At 43.1% G+C, this 22,484-nt stretch overlaps 1 protein-coding gene across 8 annotated transcripts in view; it reads right to left on the reverse strand.

Moving 5' to 3' along the window:
- Positions 1-22,115, reverse strand: part of NAV1 (neuron navigator 1) — a 340,794-nt gene extending 318,679 nt beyond the window's left edge. For 6 of the 8 annotated variants that reach the window (XM_067468119.1, XM_067468118.1, XM_067468117.1 and 3 more), the window contains exon 1: positions 21,624-22,115. The gene's annotated coding sequence lies outside the window, so the exon portion shown is untranslated. Of the gene's footprint in view, positions 1-18,758; positions 18,778-21,623 lie in introns of those variants that run through there. The other 2 variants (XM_060772504.2, XM_067468114.1) reach the window with 2 other exon arrangements.
- Positions 22,116-22,484: the final 369 nt, after the last annotated feature.

The raw sequence follows: 22,484 nt of genomic DNA on the forward strand, positions 1-22,484 counted from the left end.
AATAATAATAATAGAAATAACAACCTTTACCCGCCACGTGTTGCTGTGACCAATCTTCCCTCTTTCTCTCCTTCTTTCCCTCCCTCCCTCCCTCCCTCCCTCCCTCCCTCCCTCCCTCCCTCCCTCCTTCCTTCCTTCCTTCCTTCCTTCCTTCCTTCCTTCCTTCCCATCTTTCCTTCTCCTCTTCTTTCTCTATCTCTTTCCTTCCTTCCCCCTTTTTCTTTCTCTTCTGCTGTCTCTCTTTTCTTTCCTTCCATCTTTCCTTTTCTTTCCTTTTCTTCTTCCTCTAACTTTCCTTCCTTACCCCTTTTTCTTTACCTCCCTTTCTCTTTCTTCCTTCTTTCCTTCCTTCCTGTCTTTCCTAGATTTTGACAGTGCGGGAAGGGGCAGGGTGGGGTTTGGAGGTGGCCTGAAGTAAAAGGAGGTAAGATTGGGGCAGGGGAGTGATGGAGCATGGGGTTGCGTGTGTGTGTGCGGCGGCGGGGGGAGTGATGGAGCCTGGGGTTGCGTGTGTGTGTGCGGCGGCGGGGGGAGTGGGGTTGCGTGTGTGTGCGGCAGTGGGGGGAGTGATGGAGCGTGGGGTTGCGTGTGTGTGTGCGGCGGCGGGGGGAGTGATGGAGCGTGGGGTTGCGTGTGTGTGTGCGGCAGGGGGTGTGTGTGTGCGGGAAGCAGCGCGGCGGGGCTTGTAGTGGGCATGGTTTCCGCAGAGGGAATGTTGGCCGGAAGGCCATGTGTGTGCGCGATGGAACTTGCGGCTGGGCGCCAATGCGCATGCTCAGTTGTTTTGCCGTTCTGTGAGTGTGTTGTGTTGTTTTTCATTTTGAGTAGATATGTTTGTACCTTGTGGGTTGTGTTATGGGCATGGGAATTTTGGTTAAGTTTCGTTGGGTTTTTTTTGAGTTTTGTTCTTTTGCCGTTTTGTGAGTGTGTTGCTGTGTTGTTTTTCATTTTGAGTAGATATGTTTGTACCTTGTGGGTTGTGTTATGGGCACGGGGATTTTAGTTAAGTTTCGTTGGGGGATTTTTGAGTTTTGTTGTTTTGCCGTTTTGTGAGTGTGTTGTTGTGTTGTTTTTCATTTTGAGTAGATATGTTTGTACCTTGTGGGTTGTGTTATGGGCACGGGGATTTTGGTTAAGTTTCGTTGGGGGATTTTTGAGTTTTGTTGTTTTGCCGTTTTGTGAGTGTGTTGTTGTGTTGTTTTTCATTTTGAGTAGATATGTTTGTACCTTGTGGGTTGTGTTATGGGCACGGGGATTTTAGTTAAGTTTCGTTGGGGGATTTTTGAGTTTTGTTGTTTTGCCGTTTTGTGAGTGTGTTGTTGTGTTGTTTTTCATTTTGAGTAGATATGTTTGTACCTTGTGGGTTGTGTTATGGGCACGGGGATTTTGGTTAAGTTTCGTTGGGGGATTTTTGAGTTTTGTTGTTTTGCCGTTTTGTGAGTGTGTTGTTGTGTTGTTTTTCATTTTGAGTAGATATGTTTGTACCTTGTGGGTTGTGTTATGGGCACGGGGATTTTAGTTAAGTTTCGTTGGGGGATTTTTGAGTTTTGTTGTTTTGCCGTTCTGTGAGTGTGCTGTTGTGTTGTTTTTCATTTTGAGTAGATATGTTTGTACCTTGTGGGTTGTGTTATGGGCATGGGGATTTTAGTTAAGTTTCATTGGGGGGGGGGGGTTTGAGTTTTATTGTTTTGCCGTTTTGTGAGTGTGTTGTTGTGTTGTTTTTCATTTTGAGTAGATATGTTTGTACCTTGTGGGTTGTGTTATGGGCATGGGGATTTTGGTTAAGTTTCGTTGGGGGGGTTTTGAGTTTTATTGTTTTGCCGTTTTGTGAGTGTGTTGTTGTGTTGTTTTTCATTTTGAGTAGATATGTTTGTACCTTGTGGGTTGTGTTATGGGCACGGGGATTTTGGTTAAGTTTCGTTGGGGGATTTTTGAGTTTTATTGTTTTGCCGTTTTGTGAGTGTGTTGTTGTGTTGTTTTTCATTTTGAGTAGGTACGTTTGTACCTTGTGGGTTGTGTTATGGGCACGGGGATTTTGGTTAAGTTTCGTTGGGGGATTTTTGAGTTTTGTTGTTTTGCCGTTCTGTGAGTGTGCTGTTGTGTTGTTTTTCATTTTGAGTAGATATGTTTGTACCTTGTGGGTTGTGTTATGGGCATGGGGATTTTAGTTAAGTTTCATTGGGGGGGTTTTGAGTTTTATTGTTTTGCCGTTTTGTGAGTGTGTTGTTGTGTTGTTTTTCATTTTGAGTAGATATGTTTGTACCTTGTGGGTTGTGTTATGGGCACGGGGATTTTGGTTAAGTTTCGTTGGGGGATTTTTGAGTTTTATTGTTTTGCCGTTTTGTGAGTGTGTTGTTGTGTTGTTTTTCATTTTGAGTAGATATGTTTGTACCTTGTGGGTTGTGTTATGGGCACGGGGATTTTGGTTAAGTTTCGTTGGGGGATTTTTGAGTTTTATTGTTTTGCCGTTTTGTGAGTGTGTTGTTGTGTTGTTTTTCATTTTGAGTAGATATGTTTGTACCTTGTGGGTTGTATTATGGGCATGGGGATTTTGGTTAAGTTTCGTTGGGGGATTTTTGAGTTTTATTGTTTTGCCGTTTTGTGAGTGTGTTGTTGTGTTGTTTTTCATTTTGAGTAGATATGTTTGTACCTTGTGGGTTGTGTTATGGGCACGGGGATTTTGGTTAAGTTTCGTTGGGGGATTTTTGAGTTTTGTTGTTTTGCCGTTTTGTGAGTGTATTGTTGTGTTGTTTTTCATTTTGAGTAGGTATGTTTGTACCTTGTGGGTTGTGTTATGGGCACGGGGATTTTGGTTAAGTTTCGTTGGGGGATTTTTGAGTTTTGTTGTTTTGCCGTTCTGTGAGTGTGCTGTTGTGTTGTTTTTCATTTTGAGTAGATATGTTTGTACCTTGTGGGTTGTGTTATGGGCATGGGGATTTTAGTTAAGTTTCATTGGGGGGGTTTTGAGTTTTGTTGTTTTGCCGTTTTGTGAGTGTGTTGTTGTGTTGTTTTTCATTTTGAGTAGACATGTTTGTACCTTGTGGGTTGTGTTATGGGCACAGGGATTTTGGTTAAGTTTCGTTGGGGGATTTTTGAGTTTTATTGTTTTGCCGTTTTGTGAGTGTGTTGTTGTGTTGTTTTTCATTTTGAGTAGATATGTTTGTACCTTGTGGGTTGTGTTATGGGCATGGGAATTTTGGTTAAGTTTCGTTGGGGGGTTTTTGAGTTTTGTTTCCTCGTTGGATGCCCCTAACAAATTTATATATATAGATAAAAGTTCTTCCCGCCACCTGGCAGGGCTTACCAAGTAGGGCAAGATGGTCGTCCCCCCCCCCCCCCCAATTATTTAGGCTATTTAGATTTAGAGTAATATTGCAGCACAAAATGGTTCTTAACACTCCTTTAAAAAAACTGCAGACATTGTAATACAGGTCTTACATGCAGAAAATTGTGTTGGGCATTTCCTGAATACATGCGAATTATTAAAGGATCAGAAGTAGATCGAGCACAATTTGCCACCTAGTGGGTTAGCACAGTGACATTTACAACCATTTCCATCAACATTTTGCTTTCTGTTGCATGCTTCTTTACGATCAACTATTAACAACCAAATTGGTCTTTTGTTTTTAATTGAGAATAGCCAAGTAGCTTAAAAACATTTTTCAAAAATCAAATTAAATCAGCACTTAGTACAGCTTTGCAAACATCTGTCAAATCAGTTTCAGCATCAGCTTCAAGAAATGTAGCATTTACTCCACAAAATGCAATCAATTGGATTTAAATCCTGTCATTTCACGGAACTAGCAATGCAGTTGAATAGTACCTTGTGCATATTCCTGGCTTTTTGAAAGGATTTCCCTGGGTATGGAATGAACATCCAAAGAAACCAAACCAAAACCCTGGAAGTTGTTTCCACCAATGACATGAAAGTGCTCTAAAGCTCAGTTGGCTCTCTATATCCATTGAGTCTGCATTCACAGATTCAACCATCAACAGCTTAAAAATATTCTTTAAAACCAAACATTGACTTTTCCATTGTATATAAGAGAAGCATTTAACTATGGCATTGTATATAATTGGTCCTGAGCATCCATCCTACTACAACCAAATCCAGCAGATGCCAATGGCCCACTGTGGTGCTTTATTCTGGCAGTTTTGGTGGCTGATTGAACCTCAACTGAATTTGTTGTGTACAAAGGTGCTGCCACCTGCTGGAGCACTGCAGGTTAAGCAAACAAAGGGAACCACAAAAATGCAACACAACATTCTTCTCACTTCTACAAATAGTTGTATGAAAAATACTTTTAGGATCCATTTATGTTTAAGTGTTAAATTGTCAACAAAAACATGACAGCATGTACAACCAGTTGAGAAAATATTAAATTTATCTTCCCACTGTCTACACACACCCTGAAATAGGAGCTCTCTCCCCCCTCCTCTCAATCCTATTCAAATTTATTTATTATTTATTTTATTTATTTATTTACAGTATTTATATTCCACCCTTCTCACCCCGCAGAGGACTCGGGGCAGATTACAATGTGCGAATACGTTGCAAACATTAATGTCATTAGACATACAACATATATAGATAGACACAAAGGCAATTTAACATTCCAGTTTTCTGGCTTCATGAGGGTATGCTCGATTCTGACCACAGGGGGAGCTGCCGCTTCCCTGTCCACTTGTGACACTGAGTCCTTGATGGAGTACTTCCTAATTCTTACGCATGCTGCTGGAAGATTTTATGGTGTCATAAGTTGGTTTAATTAGCCTCCCTGCATAAAGCAGTACCTAAATTTCCTACTTGACAGATGCAACTGTCTTTCAGGCTGCATAGGTCAACAACAAGCTAGACTATTAATGGTCAGGAACACACTCCAACCCAGACTGGCTTCAAACACATGACTTCTCGATCAGTAGTGATTTAATGCAGCTGGCTACTAACTAGCTGCACCACAGCCCGGTTCTCCTTAAGTTGCTGTGAGAAGAGTCATGTATGCCATCTTGAGGTCATTCATTAAACATGCAATACATGGAAACACTGTCAAGTGGCTCCATAACTGGTTGGCAAACTGCATTCAAAGAGCTATCATCAGTGGAGTATCACTGAGCCAGCACTCTTCAATATTTTTATCAATAGCTCTTAGATTATGAATTGGAGATAGTCCTTATCAAGTTTGTAGTTGACACAAAATTGGGAGGAATCACTATCCCATTGGAAGATCAGAACAGAATTCAAAGGTGATAGGGTCTCCTTCTTCAGGTGTCATCAGAAAGAAGCTATGGACAGCTATCTGCTTCAGCTGGAGGTCTGTACATAGCAGGGGGGTAGACTTGATGCCCCACGGGAGCCCTTCTAGCTCTATGATATAAAGGGATGGTAGAATAAAATTGTAACAAGGAAATCAGTATTGATCACATCAGATCTCCGGACTGAAAGCTAAGTCTACTGAGAACCCTTCCCATGAAAGCCTAAGGAACACATTCAAACATCCTCAGTCACATGAATTCCTTCCAATGGAGGACGAAATTCTCTGTCCAACTCCAATATCAAGTAAATTTGAATTGGGCTCGACTGAGCAACAATTCAGTGATTGGTTAGGTCTGGAATTACTCATATTGCACTTCCATGCAGTTTAAGCATGACTAAATCTGTTATTGCCATGCTAAACTAAGAAAGGTTCATGTTTGAAACATGAGAGAGCTGTTGCCAAGTGGTTTTAAAAACAGCAGGGGGAAGAATTCAAATAATTGAATCAGAACATAGACAACCTAAATCCAAGTCTGCCTTGGCCCAATCACTTTCACTCATCGTAGCCTACTTTGCAGGTAGTTGTGAGGATAAGGGGGCAGGAACCATGTAAAGCAGCCTAAGCTTTCTGCAGGAAAAGTGGGATAAAATGGATTGAATTAATACATAACCTTCAGTCGTCATGCCCCCCCCCCCCCCCGGCCTGGTCAAATTCACCTTACTCAGGAATGAGGTTTTGTAGGAAGTCTACACTTTTTTGTACATTCTCTTATTACTTACTTTGCCCATCCATCCTACATTCTCTAGCCAGCTTCTTCTTTGTATATATTGCATTATAGAAACTACATCCATTTGGAGAGTTTGCTTTCAAGCCCTGTATATCTCTCCACAAGCCAACCTAGATCATACTCAATATGCATTCTCTCAGCCTCTGGATGAAGAAAAGAATGTTTCAATTTCCTGGTTGCCTGCCTGCCTGCTTTCCTCTTCGTCTGTTTTTAAAACACTGCTGCTTAAGCAGAGCTTTCTGGCAAAGCTGCCCTTTAGATGAAGTACTGAAAACAGAACCATTGTGTTAAAGTTAGGGTTTTCATTGTGCACTGCAAGGAAATCATTCATATTTGCACAGAGACCTGAAAAAACCTTTGCCTATCCCATTAATATGTGTACGAAGTGTACATGATGAAGTAAATTTAACTCTCAGACATTTTGCCATACACCTGTTCTGGCACCTGAAATACAAGAGTCTCTGATGCTACACTTTCCATTCATATGCTGACATATTTCTCCAGTGGGATACATAGAAGGTTCTCTAAAAAGGTCTCTGGGCTCAATCCAGAGTCACTGATTTTGCTGTAAATGCCAGATATGCACAGAAAGAGTAGTAGAATGCCAAACTTTGGGAGAACCAACATTCAAAATTATATACTGTTATGTATTGCATTGGGTAATCAAGATCTAGTCTCTACCAGCACAATTTATCTCACAGGGCTGAGTTGCCAGAGATCATACATGCTGCTTTGAGCTCCTTAGAAGAAGAATGGGACAAATACTGGAGAGTCGGCCTTACTCCACACTTTATTTATTTATTTACTGTATTTATATCCCGCCTTTCTCCACCCAAGGGGAACTCAAGGCAGCTTACAGATAGGCAACAATTCAATGCCTTAACAATGTACAATTAAAATGAACATTTAAATTAAATTAAGATCAAAATTGAAATAAATTAAAACACTTTAAAAACATAACAATCACTATAAAACCACGCTATCCGTAAACATAATCCAGTCATTGCACATAATTCCAATCTGTCTATTGCACTATAGGTCTTTTCCAAAGGTTTGATTCCAGAACCGTGTTTTCATTCTCTTTCTGAAGGTCAGGAGGGAAGGGACTGATCTAACATCACTGGGGAGGAAATTTCACAAGCAAAGGGACACCACTGAGAAGACCCTGCCTCTCATTCCCATGAGTTGTGCCTGTGAAGGAGGCGGGATCAAAAGCAGGGCCTCCCCAGATGATCTTAATCTCTGAGATGGTTCATAGGGGAAGATACGTTCGAACAGGAAAGCTAGGCTGGAACTTTCCAGATAGATCCCAAAGCTAGGGATCTACAGAGAATGAACAATAGTTTCTCTATTTTCTGTTCATCTGGCACCAAAGTCACAAAAAGTACAATAGGAGATGGGTGTGAATTACACAATTGGAACACACAATGGTAGAAGCAGGTGGTTATAGAACACCCATTATTTTCTAAGTGAACATATAATGTCTCCCAACTCCATGCCAGGTTGTATGAGCTTTGCTGAAACATTGTTAACATTAGGAGATAGCACTGAAGAACAGGTATGCTTGCAATGGTTTACTTCAATTTCTTTTGCCTGAAAGCACTGGGAAGTGAAAGCCCAAGTAAAGTTATGCACTGTGGTTCAAGAGAAGATAGCCCTGACTATTTCAGAATTCACACACACCCTTTCCCTTGCCACCTGAGTGTTTCACTTGTTTTTAAAGTTTAAAACTGGTCAATATTTGGAAAAGCACTCTCTATTTCTCTGTTTCCATCAAGTGCAAATTTGCAATGAATCTGCACAGAAATGTTTGCATTTGGATTCAGCCCACTAAAAAGAAGTCCTCACTTTGATTGACTTTTACAAATATGAATATGATTTGGTACTTTCTTGATCTCAGATTTACCCAAACATGATTCTGCAGTGAACTTTTTAGCAGTCTAAGGGTGCATTTACATACTTTAGCAATCTGAGGGTGCTTCTGCACTGCAGAATGAATGCAATTTGTCACCACTTTAAATGCCTTGGCCTGATGCTATGGGATCATGAGAGATGTAGTTTCACAAGCTCTTTAACCTTCTCTGCTGAAGAATGTTGGTACCTCACCAAACTACCAGAGCCCCAGGTCTCAATGGGTTAAACCCTTATGCTGGCAGGACCACTGACCAAAAGGTTGGAGGTTTGAATCCGGGGAGCGGGGTGAGCTCCTGTCTGTCAGCTCCAACTTCCAATGCGAGGACATAAGAGAAGCCTCCCACAGGATGGTAAAACACGCAGGCAAACCCTGGGTAACATCCTTGCAGATGGCCCATTCTCTCACACCAGAAGCAACTTGCAGTTTCTCAATTCACTCCTGACATGGGGAAAAAAAACCAAACTACAACTCCCACAATTCTATAGCATTTAATCATGGTAGTTAAAGTGGTGTCAGGCGAGACTAATTCAACAGTGTAGTTGTAAGGCAGCCTTGTAGACATTTCTATCACCAGACATTTGAGCTCAAACAAGCCACTACAACATAGTAACTATGTGAATATGACTGAAAGCGGGAGCCTGTTGCTTAGTTACCCGTCTGCTCCCAACTGTGCCTGGCTGGCCTGGAGGATATCTACACTGCTTTTTAAATCAAATACATGATTATGCGGGCATCACTGTATCAATCATTGATCCATCCCACTCCTTGCATCCCAAGAGACTCTGCCGCACTTTCGTGTTCCCTCTCCCAGAGTCATCATCTGACTGCATTTAATTCACTAACTGCTCAGGGAGGAGCCTGCCTTCATAGTGAATGGCTGCAGAAGATGCCAGGCTGAATTGCAAGTGATGGCAGGAAGAAAGGCAAGGGCTAGGCTTGCATGGAAGGTGAGGCTCTTGCTCCCCCTCCTGGCGAGTCTGGGGAATTTCAAGGAAAATGCAGACAAAGGGTTTTTGCTTTTTCCACATTTTCTCTTCGAATCAATTGTGGTATAATGAATGTATATAAAAAAAGGGAGGACGCCATTTAATAATAATTCTGCAAGAGAATGCTCTCTGAGATAAATTCTGTCAGTTTTCTTCAGTTGAGTAGCTAGCTACTCCCTGTTACTCCCAGATAAACTAAATACAAAGTCAAAAAGACACACTGCATTGCATATCCACTCCAGGAGATTGGATCAGAATTCCTTGTAATATCTGGGTTTGCCATCAAGTTTAGGCCTGATTTCTCAACTATTGAGGCCAGATTCTCATTTCAGTCCCAAGAGGCATGTTTCGCTAAAAGACAGCTGTCCTCTACTCCCTACCTTGCTGTTTCCCTACAAATGACATCCTAATCTATTCATTCAGAAAGGCTTTGGCATTGGAAGAAAACCTCATCTCTTTATGCTTTAGCACCTCTCTTTTCTGCTAAATCATGGACTTGGCACTTCCTCAGATTCACTTGAAAGACGGAGAGCAGAAGCAAAGATAAATCTGCAGATTAACCTTCCCAGTGAGAGAAGAAATTATTCAGTCAAATCTTCCATTTTAGTTTGCTTGACAAATTATATATTTTTTATATTTATTATATTTTATATTGCATGTTGCCTCCAAAGAATCCAAGGCAGAAAACATGATTCTTTTCCCATTCCTTCTAATCTCAATACAACAATTATATAAGGTAAGCAAGACTGTAAATGATTGGTTCAAAGATTTGAAATTTGATTCTTCTGATGATGATTTTCCTGTGTCCCATCTGTGCATGGAGAAAAACAATACACTGGCAATCACCTGCAAGTCTGATTTCAAACATCTGAATGAAATATAGGTAAGTGGGCATAGCATTTTTGCCTAACCATACTAAATGAAAAGCTAATCCTCAAAAGGAACACAGCACTACACATGGAACAGACTTGATGAACCACCCAGAGAATGAGTCTAATCAAGACATTATTGAAGGATTATGATCTCTTAATGGACTAATCAATCTGTTTGGGGGAAGTCTGCCAACTGCGGTAAGCTAGAAAAGGAGGACATTGTCTAGAAAAAGGATAACAAAACAATGCCTCTGTCTTAAAGCTAGTCACATGGGTTTAAAACCAAGGGGGATTTGTCTAGAAAGGTTTAGAGAGGTCACCCATCTATGCCCCAATACCACCTCTTGCCTTGCCAGTATTTGCTTACCAACAAAGCAGAGAAATAGAACAGAACAAAAGCAAAGTTGAATTTCCTGTTTAAAAGCAGATTTTAACCTTAAAATTTGAATTTCTGTGTTTATTTTTTATTCATATCCAGACTTTCTCCCCAGAGAGAGATTCAAGTGGCTCATGAAGAGATTAAAAACAAAACAATCCATAATAAGTTGCAACAATAAAGCGCAATCAAGTTATAACACTGAAGCACTACTAAAGGCAAGGAAATTTGAAAAACGTATCAACTCTAAAAAGAACTGACTATTCTTTGCATTAAAATTATTTTAACATTACCAGTCAGCTTCAGAAGGCCTACCTGGATGAATATTATTATTATTATTATTATTATTATTATTTAGTTATTTCCAGCATTTCTACCCCGTTCTTCTCAACCCGCCCACTCCCCCCCCCCCCCGGAGGGGGACTCTGGGTGGCTTACAATGGCAGCAATACAATGCTGACAACATATAAAAACACATTATAAACAACATTATACAAAGGATAAAACATTAGATTAAAATATATTTAAAGCATTATTATACAGACTAACCGAAATCTGATTTACAACCAACGACTCAGTCCAAAGCCTGTCCTTGTCAGAATTCAAACATTGTGATTGCTGCCAAACCTACCATCTGAATGCCTGATCCCAAAACCATGTTTTGAGCTTCTTTCTAAAAGAGAAGAGGGATGGAGCTGACCTAATTTCCCCAAGGATAGCATTCCACAAGTGGGGAGCCACCACCGAGAAGGCCCTGTCCCTTCTTGTCCTTCTCTCCTCACAGCACAAGGAGGGTTACAACATTACTAAAACACATATTCACCTTAAAACATTCTTTAAAATACACATATTAAAACATATCTTAGCATGGCGGAAGGAAGCAAACAAGTTTTCCTTAGAAAAAAATTCTAGCACCTGGAAGTCACCACCAGGAAGGCTCTCTCTTATATGCTCACTAAATTTGCCTCCCAGGGTTGTGGGATGAGACAAGGGGTGTATTTATGCTGTAGAATTAATGTGGTTTGACATCACTTTAACTGCCATGCCTCAATGTTATGGAATTATTGGAGTTGTAGTTTTGCAAGGTCTTAAGCCTTCTCTGTGAAAGAGTTGGTGCCTCATCAAATTACAAATCCCAGGATACCATGGCACTGAAACCAGGGCAGTTAAAGTGTTAAACTGCATTAATTCTCCAGTGTAGATGCACCCAAGGACTGACTGCAAAGACGTGGCAGCTTTGTTTATGAGATCATAGCTGTTCAGAGAGCCTGAGTCCAAGTTGTATGGGGCTTTATGGTTTATAACAAGCACTCTGAATTGTACCCAGAAACAGAAGCTGTCCTAACAAGGAAGTTAAGTGCTCCCCGTAACTGCCCCTGGTCACTAGTTTGGCTGCATCCTTTTGGGTGACCTGAAGTTTCCAAATATTTGTAGGTGGTATCCCTATATAGAACATGTTGCAATAATCCAAATATCATGTAACTAAGGCACCTGTTATAGGACAAGCAATTTTTGTCCTATTACATGAAACAATTTCAAGATTCTTAACTTTATGCTATCATAAACTAATTGAATTCTCGTGTTCCCTTGTCCAGTATTTGCTACAGAATCCACTACTTGATTTTACCCATTACTGCAGGTCTGGGGAACCTTCAACCCTCCATATGTTTTGGACTACAATTTCCATGACCTCTTATTGTTAGTTGTGCCGGGTGAAACAGATAGGAGTTATAGTTCAAAGCATTTAGTGAACCAAATGTTTTCCATCCCTGAACGACAGCTACCAAAAAAGGCAAATGTGGGTAAAATACCAATGTGTAAATGTCTCAGATTCTCTGGCAGGTTATCATGGGTCAACAGTGGTTCCTGATGTTTGTTCCTCCAGGTGTTTTGGACTTTCAGAAGCTGCAGCTGAAGTCCAAAACATATGGATGAACAAAGGTTGGGAACCATGGATATTGGGTATATATTGCTATTGTTCTTCCTAAAGTCAAGTTATTGAATCAATAAGATTTATCTATGTGTTGATTCACAATTAATTCTAAGAGTCTACTTTAGTTGGGACTAACCAGTAAGATTCAAGAAGTCATTTGTTCAGTCTGCAAAGCTTTGCAACTTCAGTAGCAGCTCGGGGTTACCCAAGCAGAGCCAGGACTGACAATCACACAGGGAAAGCCAAAGCCAATCCATGTCCACATTCGTCATGGACTTTTTTTCAGACTGAAGCAGTGACAAAATATTAGAACAGAAGGCTTCCTGTCAATAGTGGTCATTGTTAAGTGAAAAACAAGTGGAGAAAAGCCACTGAACTCAAGCCCACTTGAAAAGAGCACCCAGAAATGTGCTAGAATTCATTTGAAACACTCACCTACAGTATGTACACAAAATTGCTTTCTCCTACAGAAACACAACAAGAATGAATTTTAGAATGCATATTAAGCATCACTCAGCAATGGCTTCCAGACCATTATGGCGCTATTATTCCATTTTAATTGACATGATTCTAATCTATAGAATCCTGAGATTTGGAACTTAAAGATAATTGCCTAGACTTAGTAGCCAGAGCACTGCAATACCTCACCAAACTACATATATGTTTACTTTCATGTTGTGTCACACACTTTATGGACCCACGGTGGTGCAACGGGTTAAGCCCAGCTGAACTGCTGACTTGAATGTTGGCAGTTTGAATCCACGAGATGTGATGAGCTCCAGTCTGTCAGCCTCAGCTTCCCATGAACATGAGAGAAACCTTCCACAGTATGGTAAAACATCCAGGTATCCCCTGGGCAATGTCCCTGCAAATGGCCAATTCTCTCACGCCAGAAGCAACTTGCAGTTTCTCAAGTTACTTCTGACACAAAAAAATACACTTTATGGGCTTGGTGTGTAAGTTGCCTTGTGAAGATTATGTCCTATAAGGGAAATAATAAATAATATAAAATTAAATATTTTAGGCTAAAGCTCCCACCACCTATGTATGTATATGGGCTACACAAAAGCCAAAGAAAACATAAGACAGCATATCTGGGACACTGAGCTGCAAAACTATCTAAATGGAGCCTCTATTCTTCCAGTCTTTAAAGACAATGGAAGGGCACTTCTTCCTGCAGAGTACTTAGGCAACCTACTTATCCCAAAACATAAAAAGGTGTTCTCTTTGGCTAAATTCAATGTATTCCCTTCTGCTGTACTGAAGGGAATATCTAACAAAGTACTGTACAATGAATGCCTATGTCCCGCTGAGGCAGTGGAAATTGTGGAGCACATTTTGTTGTACTGCTCTTTTTACTGAGACCTTCGTAAACATTTTATAAATCCAATTTTAGAAAGTTTACCAGGGAGATCTGTAAGTTTTTATGTTGATTATATTTTGGCTGACCAACACCCCAAAATGACCGCTAAAGTTGCTAGCTTCTGTGCAGCAGCAATAGCTGTGCAGCAAGTTACTGTCACAGTTGTAGAAGGTTTTAATATTTATTTCAGTTTTTACCATTGTCATTTTAGTATATAAATGTTTAATACCGTTTTAACTATCATATTCAATATTGGGTTTTATCTTTACTTTTGGCATTGTTTCTTAATACCTAAATGTATATGTGCCTATTCTGACATTTGTACATTTTTGGTGCTGGTCATTGACTGTAATCAATAAATAATAATAAGTATTTATTTATTTATTTTGATATTTATATCATGTCTGGCAGGAGCTTAGACTTAATGGCCCTTGTGGTTTCCAAACTTCATGAATTTATGATTGTGTATCCAATAATATCAGAGCAGCTTATACTCAAATCAATTTAAATACATAATAATTTTAAGTGACAGAAAAATATGTTTAAAAGTGTGTGAATTAAACTAGACAATTTAAAAGCAGTTAAAATTATTTTATATAGATGAATGTGTATGTGTGTGTGTGTGAGAGAGAGAGAGAGGGGGGGGATACTGGCTGGGCTACAACTCCTCAAAAGTAACTTTCCCCAAGTAATGTTCCTCAATGTGTTTATCAGAGGGCTAGCTATACCAAGCAGCTGTCAAAAAGAAGAGGAGGTATCAATGTGCATCTTGCCAATGCACTTATACCAGGAATGCATTTCAGTGCTTTCTCCCTGCAGCCCTCAGGCTGATAAGCAAGGCAGATGCTGAGGCCATCTGGGATGCTGACTCCTTGTTTGGCCCAAGGGCCGACAGAAGATATCAGGTCTCCACCATTCCCTTCTTGGGGACATGAAAGGTTCTGTCTGTCCCACAGGAATCAGTGGCAAAATGTTGGAGTCTGAAGCAGATGCTTGCAAGTTGGCTGCTGAAACAGCATCCCCTTGTGTCTCTTCTCTGGTCCCATCTGGCACCCGGAGGCCCAGTCACACTGCAGGCCTTACCAAAAGGAAACACCTTTTTCCTGCCCTCTAGATCTCAGCAGGGACAGCAGGAAAATATGGGGCTCTCTGCAGTCTATTTATATACCTGTGTCCTTCTGCAAGAGACCTGGCAGCTGAACAACGCTCTGGGCACCTGGTGCGCTTTTTGCTACAGGCCAGCCCCAGGATTTCCTGAATCACATCTACGGAAGTGATTCCTGACAAAGGGTATGTGTGTGTCAACTGTTCAGGGACCAAGCAAAGCAAGGTCCCACCCAGACACCTGGCTTCTTCTATGAGACACATTTCAAAAAGCAGGGGTCAGAAAAATTACTTTGGAAAGCCTCCAGAATACCCTACCCAGCATAGTCACTGTCACAAACAAAGCAAATTGGGAGTTGTCATCCAAAAAGTAAAAATAAATCAAGCATCCCTTCATTGTAAATCTGAAATACTCCAAAAATTTCCACATGGACAGCTAAGAGAGGAACCCCTTTGCTTTCTGATGGTTCAGCGTACACAAACTTTGTTTCATGCACAACATTATAAAAAATATTACACAAAAAATACCTTCAGGCTATGTGTATTATGTGTATATGAAGCATAAATGAATTTCGTGTTTAGACTTAGATCCGACCTCAGTACAATGTACATATTCACAAATATATATAAGTATACCAAAACCCAAAAACATCTGAAATCTAAATCACTTCTGGTTCCAACCATTTTGGATAAAGGATGTATTCCAGTCTCTGCCAAAAGTACATCAGTTTTGATTTCAAAAAGCTACACAAGGGCAAAAATGAAAGCAGAACCACAGCAGACTGACAGCACCCACTATAAGAAGTGCACGTCTTTGCCCATATCATAGGATCAAGGGGTCAAAACTGCTGGCCCCTTTCACTCGATTTGAACTTGGGAAGTAGGAAAAGGAAGCAAATCGATATGAAAGTCTTGTAACCAAAATTCTCCACCCATCATCCTGTAAATGAATGTTTCTGCCATAAATGAGGGTTTTTTTTTTTCAGTTTTGAGACCTACCTGAACAGTCATCTTCCACCCATTGAAAACATCGTTTTCTATCACTATTCGCCTATCCTTCATCTTCTTGACCAAATAAGTATCACCTCCTACAATCCTACAATCACCTTGTTAGGTCTCAGTTCCCTCCTTGGGAATCAGGGCTTCAAGCTAAAAATGCAAACGGCTGGAGAAGGTCAGCATTTCACCTGATGAGCTGATCTAATACATGACAGCATCTTTAGACCTCTGATAAAGCTTTCCCTGTATTTTCTTCTTCCTGGAATCCATCCCTGATTCTTGTCAGCTTAAAACACAAAACCTATTTCCATGTTGCATACTTAAGAGGCCAGATGAGCTTGCTTACCTTTCCTGGACAATCAATAGTAGATGCAATCATAATTTTGTAGACCTAGCAGCTGCAAATGCTGTTCTTTCTTTCCCCTGAACTGAGTCAGCAAGTCTCTCTTTTCCTTCCCATCCACTGACTGCCACACCTTGCATGGAAAAAGGCTTCTGCAGCATCGGTCCGCCAACCCTAGCCTTAATCTTAACTCCCAAAATCTCCAGTGACCACGCTGGCCAGATTTCTGAAAATTGTAGTCCCCAAACTTAACTTTTCACAATTCTGCACATGCTATTTGGTCTACTTTTTAGTAAACATGGAGAGCTGTGTGAAATTTTGGCAAAGGTTAGAGATCCTACAGATTCTGCATGGTAAAGCAGTAGACTGAACTAGTCTTTTCTTGGCTTTAACGTGTTTCTATATATTTATATTTGTCCTTAAAATTCTGGGATTAGAAGGTGGTGCAGGAGTTCTGCAATAATTAAGGAGTCATGGGTTTTTAGAAATGGAAGGTTATATTGGCAGATATATATTTTGAAATCCAGGTCCACATCATCATGCTAATCACAAAAGGGTGAGGAGAGCCCCAAAATGCAGGCAGCTAAGTCGATCATATCAATAGCATTCTGGTAGTTTTGGGGTTTTGAAAAACTGATTGATGTTAAGTGGTCATTCAGAAACAAGCCACCTGAAATTTCTGACTTATGGCAACCTTAAGATGACCCTATCACAGGGACGTCTTAACAAGATTTGTTCAAACATGGGTTGCCTTTGCTTTCCTCAGAGGTTAAGAGAACATGACTCATCCAAGATTACCCAGTGGGTTTCCATGGCTGAGTGGGGATTTAAGCCTTGGTCTTCAGAGATGTATTCTAGCACTCCAACTGGTTACACCACAAGCCACTATACTACACTGAAGTGTAGATTAATCATCCACAGAAATATGGATTCCCCTTAACATCGAAGTTTGACACTAGGGCTGGAGTCTTTCTCTTGACTAACAGGAAATACAACATGGAATGTTTATCTCATTGTTTTATTTGCAAGATGTTTTTGGAGGGGATTTGCCTTTGCCTTCTGCATGGGCTGAGAGACTGTGATTTGCCTAAGGCCATCCAGTGGATTTCTATGGCCCTAGTGGGGCTTTGAACTGATAGCTATTGGCTCAATTATCAATGGGGGTTTTTTTCATGTCAAGAGCAACTTGAGAAACTGCAAGTCACTTCTGGTGTGAGAGAATTGGCCGTCTGCAAGGACATTGTCCAGGGAACGTCCTGATGTTTGATATTTTACCATCCTTTTGGGAGGCTTCTCTCATGTCCCTGCATGGGGAGCTGGAGCTGTCAGAGGGAGCTCAACCCTCTCTCCCTGGATTCAAACTGCCGGCACAAGGGTTTAACCCATTGCGCCAATCAGTGGGGTGACTTTGTTTTTACCCAAAAGTTGAAACAGCTATCCAATGGGCTAAACCTATGGACAGAGTTCAATATCTTGGATAGTTCCTTTCAAGATCAGATTAAAACTTGGAGCAGATTCACCATCCCACTGCCATCAGAGGAACCAGACACCACTGATGATAGGGCATCTAACGTGGCAAAGACCAATTTATACATTCCAATTAATATCAGCTGGTATTTCATATCACAATTACCATTCTTGATGCATAAAGATGACATTTCCAGTCTCTCTCACCAGAGAATGAAGCTGTGATGATCAGAAGCAGGAACCTCACCACTATACCTCACTGCGCCATAGATGGCTGGTTAAAGACAGCTAGAAACATCATTCTGTTGGGTACCAGAATAGTCTTCCATTATTCAGAGTGACTGCTGACTGTTAAGATAGGTTTTTGGGGACTGGGGAGAAGGTTGGAACAGGCCAAGAAATTAGTCACACATTTATCAACAATGTAAGATCTCTGTCCTTGTGTCTTGTAAAATGAAAGTATTAGTATTACAGGGGATGAAAGTTATGATCATAACAAATGAAAAATGTGGATTTTTCTCCAACAATATGATATTGAAGGATGGGACCAACAGGAAAAAAAATGACTGCAAAAAGAGAAAAGTTCAAAGTAATGCAGCCTAATATTTAGGAAATGATCCCAGTGCATTCCAATCCTTCGCTCTTTTGTGGGAGTGGATCATACAAGGACAGATCTGCTCAAAGGAAGAAATAAGTTTTGAAATACCTAGAAATGTTACATTGATGAAAATCTTGGAACTCATCATTTTGGACTTTTCTCTTTTAGATCTTTGCACAAGTTCATATGATCTGCATGCTATGATATCAGTTCCATGAAATGTCATGGCATTTCCATCAAAGGCTCAGCTGGCCTTGCCACCACAGCTCTTTCCAAATCGGCAGACCAGATATCCACAAATTCATCTTCTATTATCCTTCTTTATCCTGAGTACGTGCCCCTAAAGAAGTGCCATCAGGATGGAAACTGGCAGGCAGTGCTGCTCAGAAAAGCCAAGCTGGGTAGCAGTGATGCTTGGTGATCAGCATGGCAGCAGGAAGGGGAACTCCCTTTAGGGAGCTGTGCCAAGCTGTTGCCACCTTTTGCCAGCCTCTCAGTAAGCAAGGGGATTGTGCATTGCTTCTGCTGTGCTTTTGAGACTTCACCCTTCCCAGCAGATGAGAGCCAATAAACCCTCTACCTCTCTTTCAAAAGGAAACCACATAATCCTTGGTTTATATCTTTGTTTATCATCTACCCTACCCTTCAAGATTAAGACAAATTACATCAATGCCATCAGCAACAATCAGATTAATCAGTGACCCTCAAAGATTTACAATCTAAGCAGAAATACAGCATGCTTGGAGAAGCAAGAAAATACCTTTTTAATAAGCATTCATTCGGCTCTTCTGATTTAGGACACTTAAGAGATGACACTTCTGGTCTTCAGCGTACAAGTGGGGATGCCAAGGTTCTTGCCAACTTGGCAAAGATCCCGGCACTCCTCTGGGTGGTCCTTGGGCACCCACCGCTTCCTTCCTCCCTGCTGTTTTACTTCTCTTTGTCTGTGCTTTCCTATGTGCGGATTCCGGATTTCCGAAGCAGAGCCCGCCTCTTGTTCAGCAAGGCTGTAGAACAGCCTGCTATCACAGGCATGGCATGCAGCAATAATGTACCTAACAACCACAATCACAACAAAACACCCAAGATTGGAGGCTGAAGCAACTGAGCCCAGCTCAAAGCAAACTAACAGTAAAGCAGACACACCACAATGAGACAGAAAAAGAAATCAGAAAGACAGATATTTTCCAGAGGAAGAATGAGACACATTCATTGTTAGCCACGCTTGTTCCTTATGATTTATCAGCTTCCTCGGGAACTGGAATGCTTTTGGATGATTACACACTCTCTCCAGCCTCCCTCCTTCCCTTTTTTAGTGCCCACAACTCTCGGCTGGCTTGGCCTCTATCCCAGTAGACTATTACCAAAAATGACTTATCCCCTTGACATGCTCAGGAGCCCCAGCATTACGCAGAGATGGGGACAGGCCAAACCAGGCTTACCCTCATATTCTGCAGCCCTGAAGAAGTGATGATAAGAAAAGAAGGCTTGCAAAGCTTCCCAGGCTATATGTTTAGGATTTGGGGCAATGGAAAAATGAGGCCAAACCAGGGTGGGGTGGGGGTAGGAATTGCTTTCAGACTGAGATTTATGGTTTGGATAAATTCTGGCCATTGCAGGAATAACCCCCTTTGTTCTTCCAGTTAGAAAATGCAAAGAGTTTGTGGATGTGTTGAGATTGTGAGTTGTGGGGCTTCTGAACCACTCCATCAACCTTCTTGGAGAGAAACCCCAAAAGCTGTTTTCACAAGACATGAGAAGATGTTGGGACAACATTTCTGGAGGAGACCTATGAGTATGTATTGTACCTGTTTGTTGCTCAGTTTCGAGATGCACCTGCCAAGTAGCCCTCAGAGGAGTGGGACATCATTTATGTCTACTCTGTTAGACTTGGTCCAAATTATTCCTTGTCATCCTTCCTCTATTGCAGTGTGGCAGCAGGGAGGCACAGGCATGGCTGGTGAGTACTCTCATCCCTATCTCCCCCAGACAGCATGGTGCAAAGCAATGGTTCCCAACCTGTGATCTGTAGAACACCAGTGGTTCACAAGAAGGAAAATATGGTCCGCGGCCTCACCATTACTACACTGTTACCTCAAAACCACATGGCAAGGAGAGTGACTGGTCTCATGAAACCCTCTTATACTGCAGAAGAGGTTGGGATGTCGGGAGGGGAGAAGATGACTACCAACAAAAGATTACTGCTACCATATCAGTTCTAGATTATTAAATATGGTTCACTGTGGGTGAGCAGATGGTGACTACTGGATGGCATATGTTCTGTATCAGAAACTACAGCTGATGTGGTCTATCTGAATCAGCATCCCAAATAACCAAACCGAATCTAGAGTTGTCCAAAAACTGATTGATAACTCTTTTGGTACTAATGTTGGAGAGTGGTCCCTGGTCAAGTAGTCCCTGGTCAAAGTGGTCCCTGGTCAAAGTGGTCCTTGGTCAAGTGGTCCCTGTCAAAGCGGTCCCTGGTCAAAAAAAGGTTGGGAACCATGGATAGGTTGGAGTATTGGACTACAACTCCGTGAGAACACTGGATTCGAATCCTCACTTGGCCCCAGAAACTAATTGGTGGATCTTGGACAAGTCACCCTCTTTCAGCCTCCTAGGAGGGTGGCAAAGGCCCCTGTGAACATATCTTGCCAAGAAACCCCCATGATAGGGTCGCCATAAGTCAGAAGCGACTTGAAGGCACAGAACAACAACAACAACAACAACAACAATCTGGCCTAACTTCCCCCAGTTTGGAAGCAATGGTGTGTCTCTCCCCGCCCCGCAGTGCGCGTGCTCTTGTGGGGCAACCCCCTCGAGCTGAGTCAGAATGTTTTCCTTCTGCTCAGCCTTCTTCCCTTTTCACCCATTTCCTCTTCTGTGTTGCGGTTCAAACCGAAAGAGAACGGCTGGCTGGAAACAGTTTTCTTTCGATGTTATTTCTTTTCTCTTTTTTTTCAGTCTGGCAACAAGAGTGCAAAATGTAGACTTGGCAAAATCTGATCTCTCCAATCTTTCCGACCTGAAAGTGAGACGGGGCGATGCCCGTGTCAGAAGGAGGGGGGGGGAGGCTTGGCCGCTTCCAAAGAGGGAGCGGAGCGTGTCAGTTTGGCAGGGCCGTCCAGCCGGACTCGGAAAGCCAGGAACGCGAGTGGAGTGGAGGGGGCCGAGAAAGAGGGGCTCCGAAGCCGGGTTTGGGTCGGAGAAAGACCTGAGGGGGGGAGATCCTCCTCCTCCTTCTCCCCCCCCCTCCAGAACAGCCCAGGGCTGACCTTAGACTGAGTCACGGTCTGTTCCAAAGACCAGGCAGACATCCCACCCGCCCTCCGGCCCCGCCTGCTTTCCTGCCTGCCTGTCTCCCTCCTCCTGGCAGCTGACGGCGGGGCGCCTCATCTGGCCTCTTCTTGGCTGCTTGGCAATAGCCAGCGCCGTCGAACAGCCTGTGCCAGATGGCCTCGCCGGCCCCACGCCTCGCCGGCCCCTCCAGGGAGCTCCCAGGCTGGGTCTTGCCTCCCGCCCCCTCGGCGCGCTTCCCTTCCTACCTTCCTTCCTTCGCCCGCCTGGGGACAGAGAAACCAAGGTCCACTCTCTCAGCCTCTCTTCGGCCAGAGACGGGACTTACCGTGCTGCTAAGCGGCGCTGCTCCTCCTCCTCGCTCCGCTCGCCATCGCGCCCTCCAAGTCCCAGGGCCAAACTTCCCCGCGGCCCACGCTCCTGGCCCCCAGCCCAGGGCTCTGGGGCTCCTTCCTCCTCTTCCCGGCGGGGCTGGCGGTTCCTTCCTCTCTTCACAATGGGAGCGACGGCAGGATCCCGAACAAAGTGCCGATTCCCCGGAGGGAGGGGGGCAGAGAGGATGCCTGGGAGGGAGGGGCTGTCACGTGGTCGCTCGGCCCCCCTCCCCGCCCCTCCCGCCTTTTATGCCGCTCAGAGGGGAAAGGAGGCTGACACGCCAGGCCAGGCCAGGCGCAGGGGCTGCCCGGAGACGCGCCCCCCTCCCTCCCCTGGCACGCTCACACCGCTCTCTCCTCCTCGCCTGATGCTTTCTCCAGAAAGCAAGTGGGAGAGGCAGCAAGGCAAAGCGGGTTATTCCCGCCTCAGACTTTCTCACTGGGGAGGGAGGGAGGGAGGGAGAGAATCGAGGGAGGGGTTAACCACTTCCTCCCCGTCGGCTTCCCTTCTGACAGCTCAGTGGCCACACAGGCTCGGACTGCGAGTCTCTCTCTCTCTCTCTCGCTGCTCCTTCCCGGGCGAACCAGGCGAGGCGACTTCCCTGCCAGCTGTTGGCTTCCTTCAGGGAATGGCAACAATGGCCTTGGGCGGGACGGGCCTGGGGGCGGCGCGGAGGGGAGGGGGAAAGAGGGGAGGAGAAGGGAGGCTCCCAGCTCGCCGGCAGCACGCGCCACACACACATCCACGCGCGCGCGCATCCACGCGGAGGGAGCCTTCCCCCGGCAAAAAGGGAGGGAGGGAGGCCCCGCCCCGC

Source organism: Anolis sagrei, chromosome 4 (assembly GCF_037176765.1).
Source record: "Anolis sagrei isolate rAnoSag1 chromosome 4, rAnoSag1.mat, whole genome shotgun sequence".
NCBI classification, from domain to species: domain Eukaryota; kingdom Metazoa; phylum Chordata; class Lepidosauria; order Squamata; family Dactyloidae; genus Anolis; species Anolis sagrei.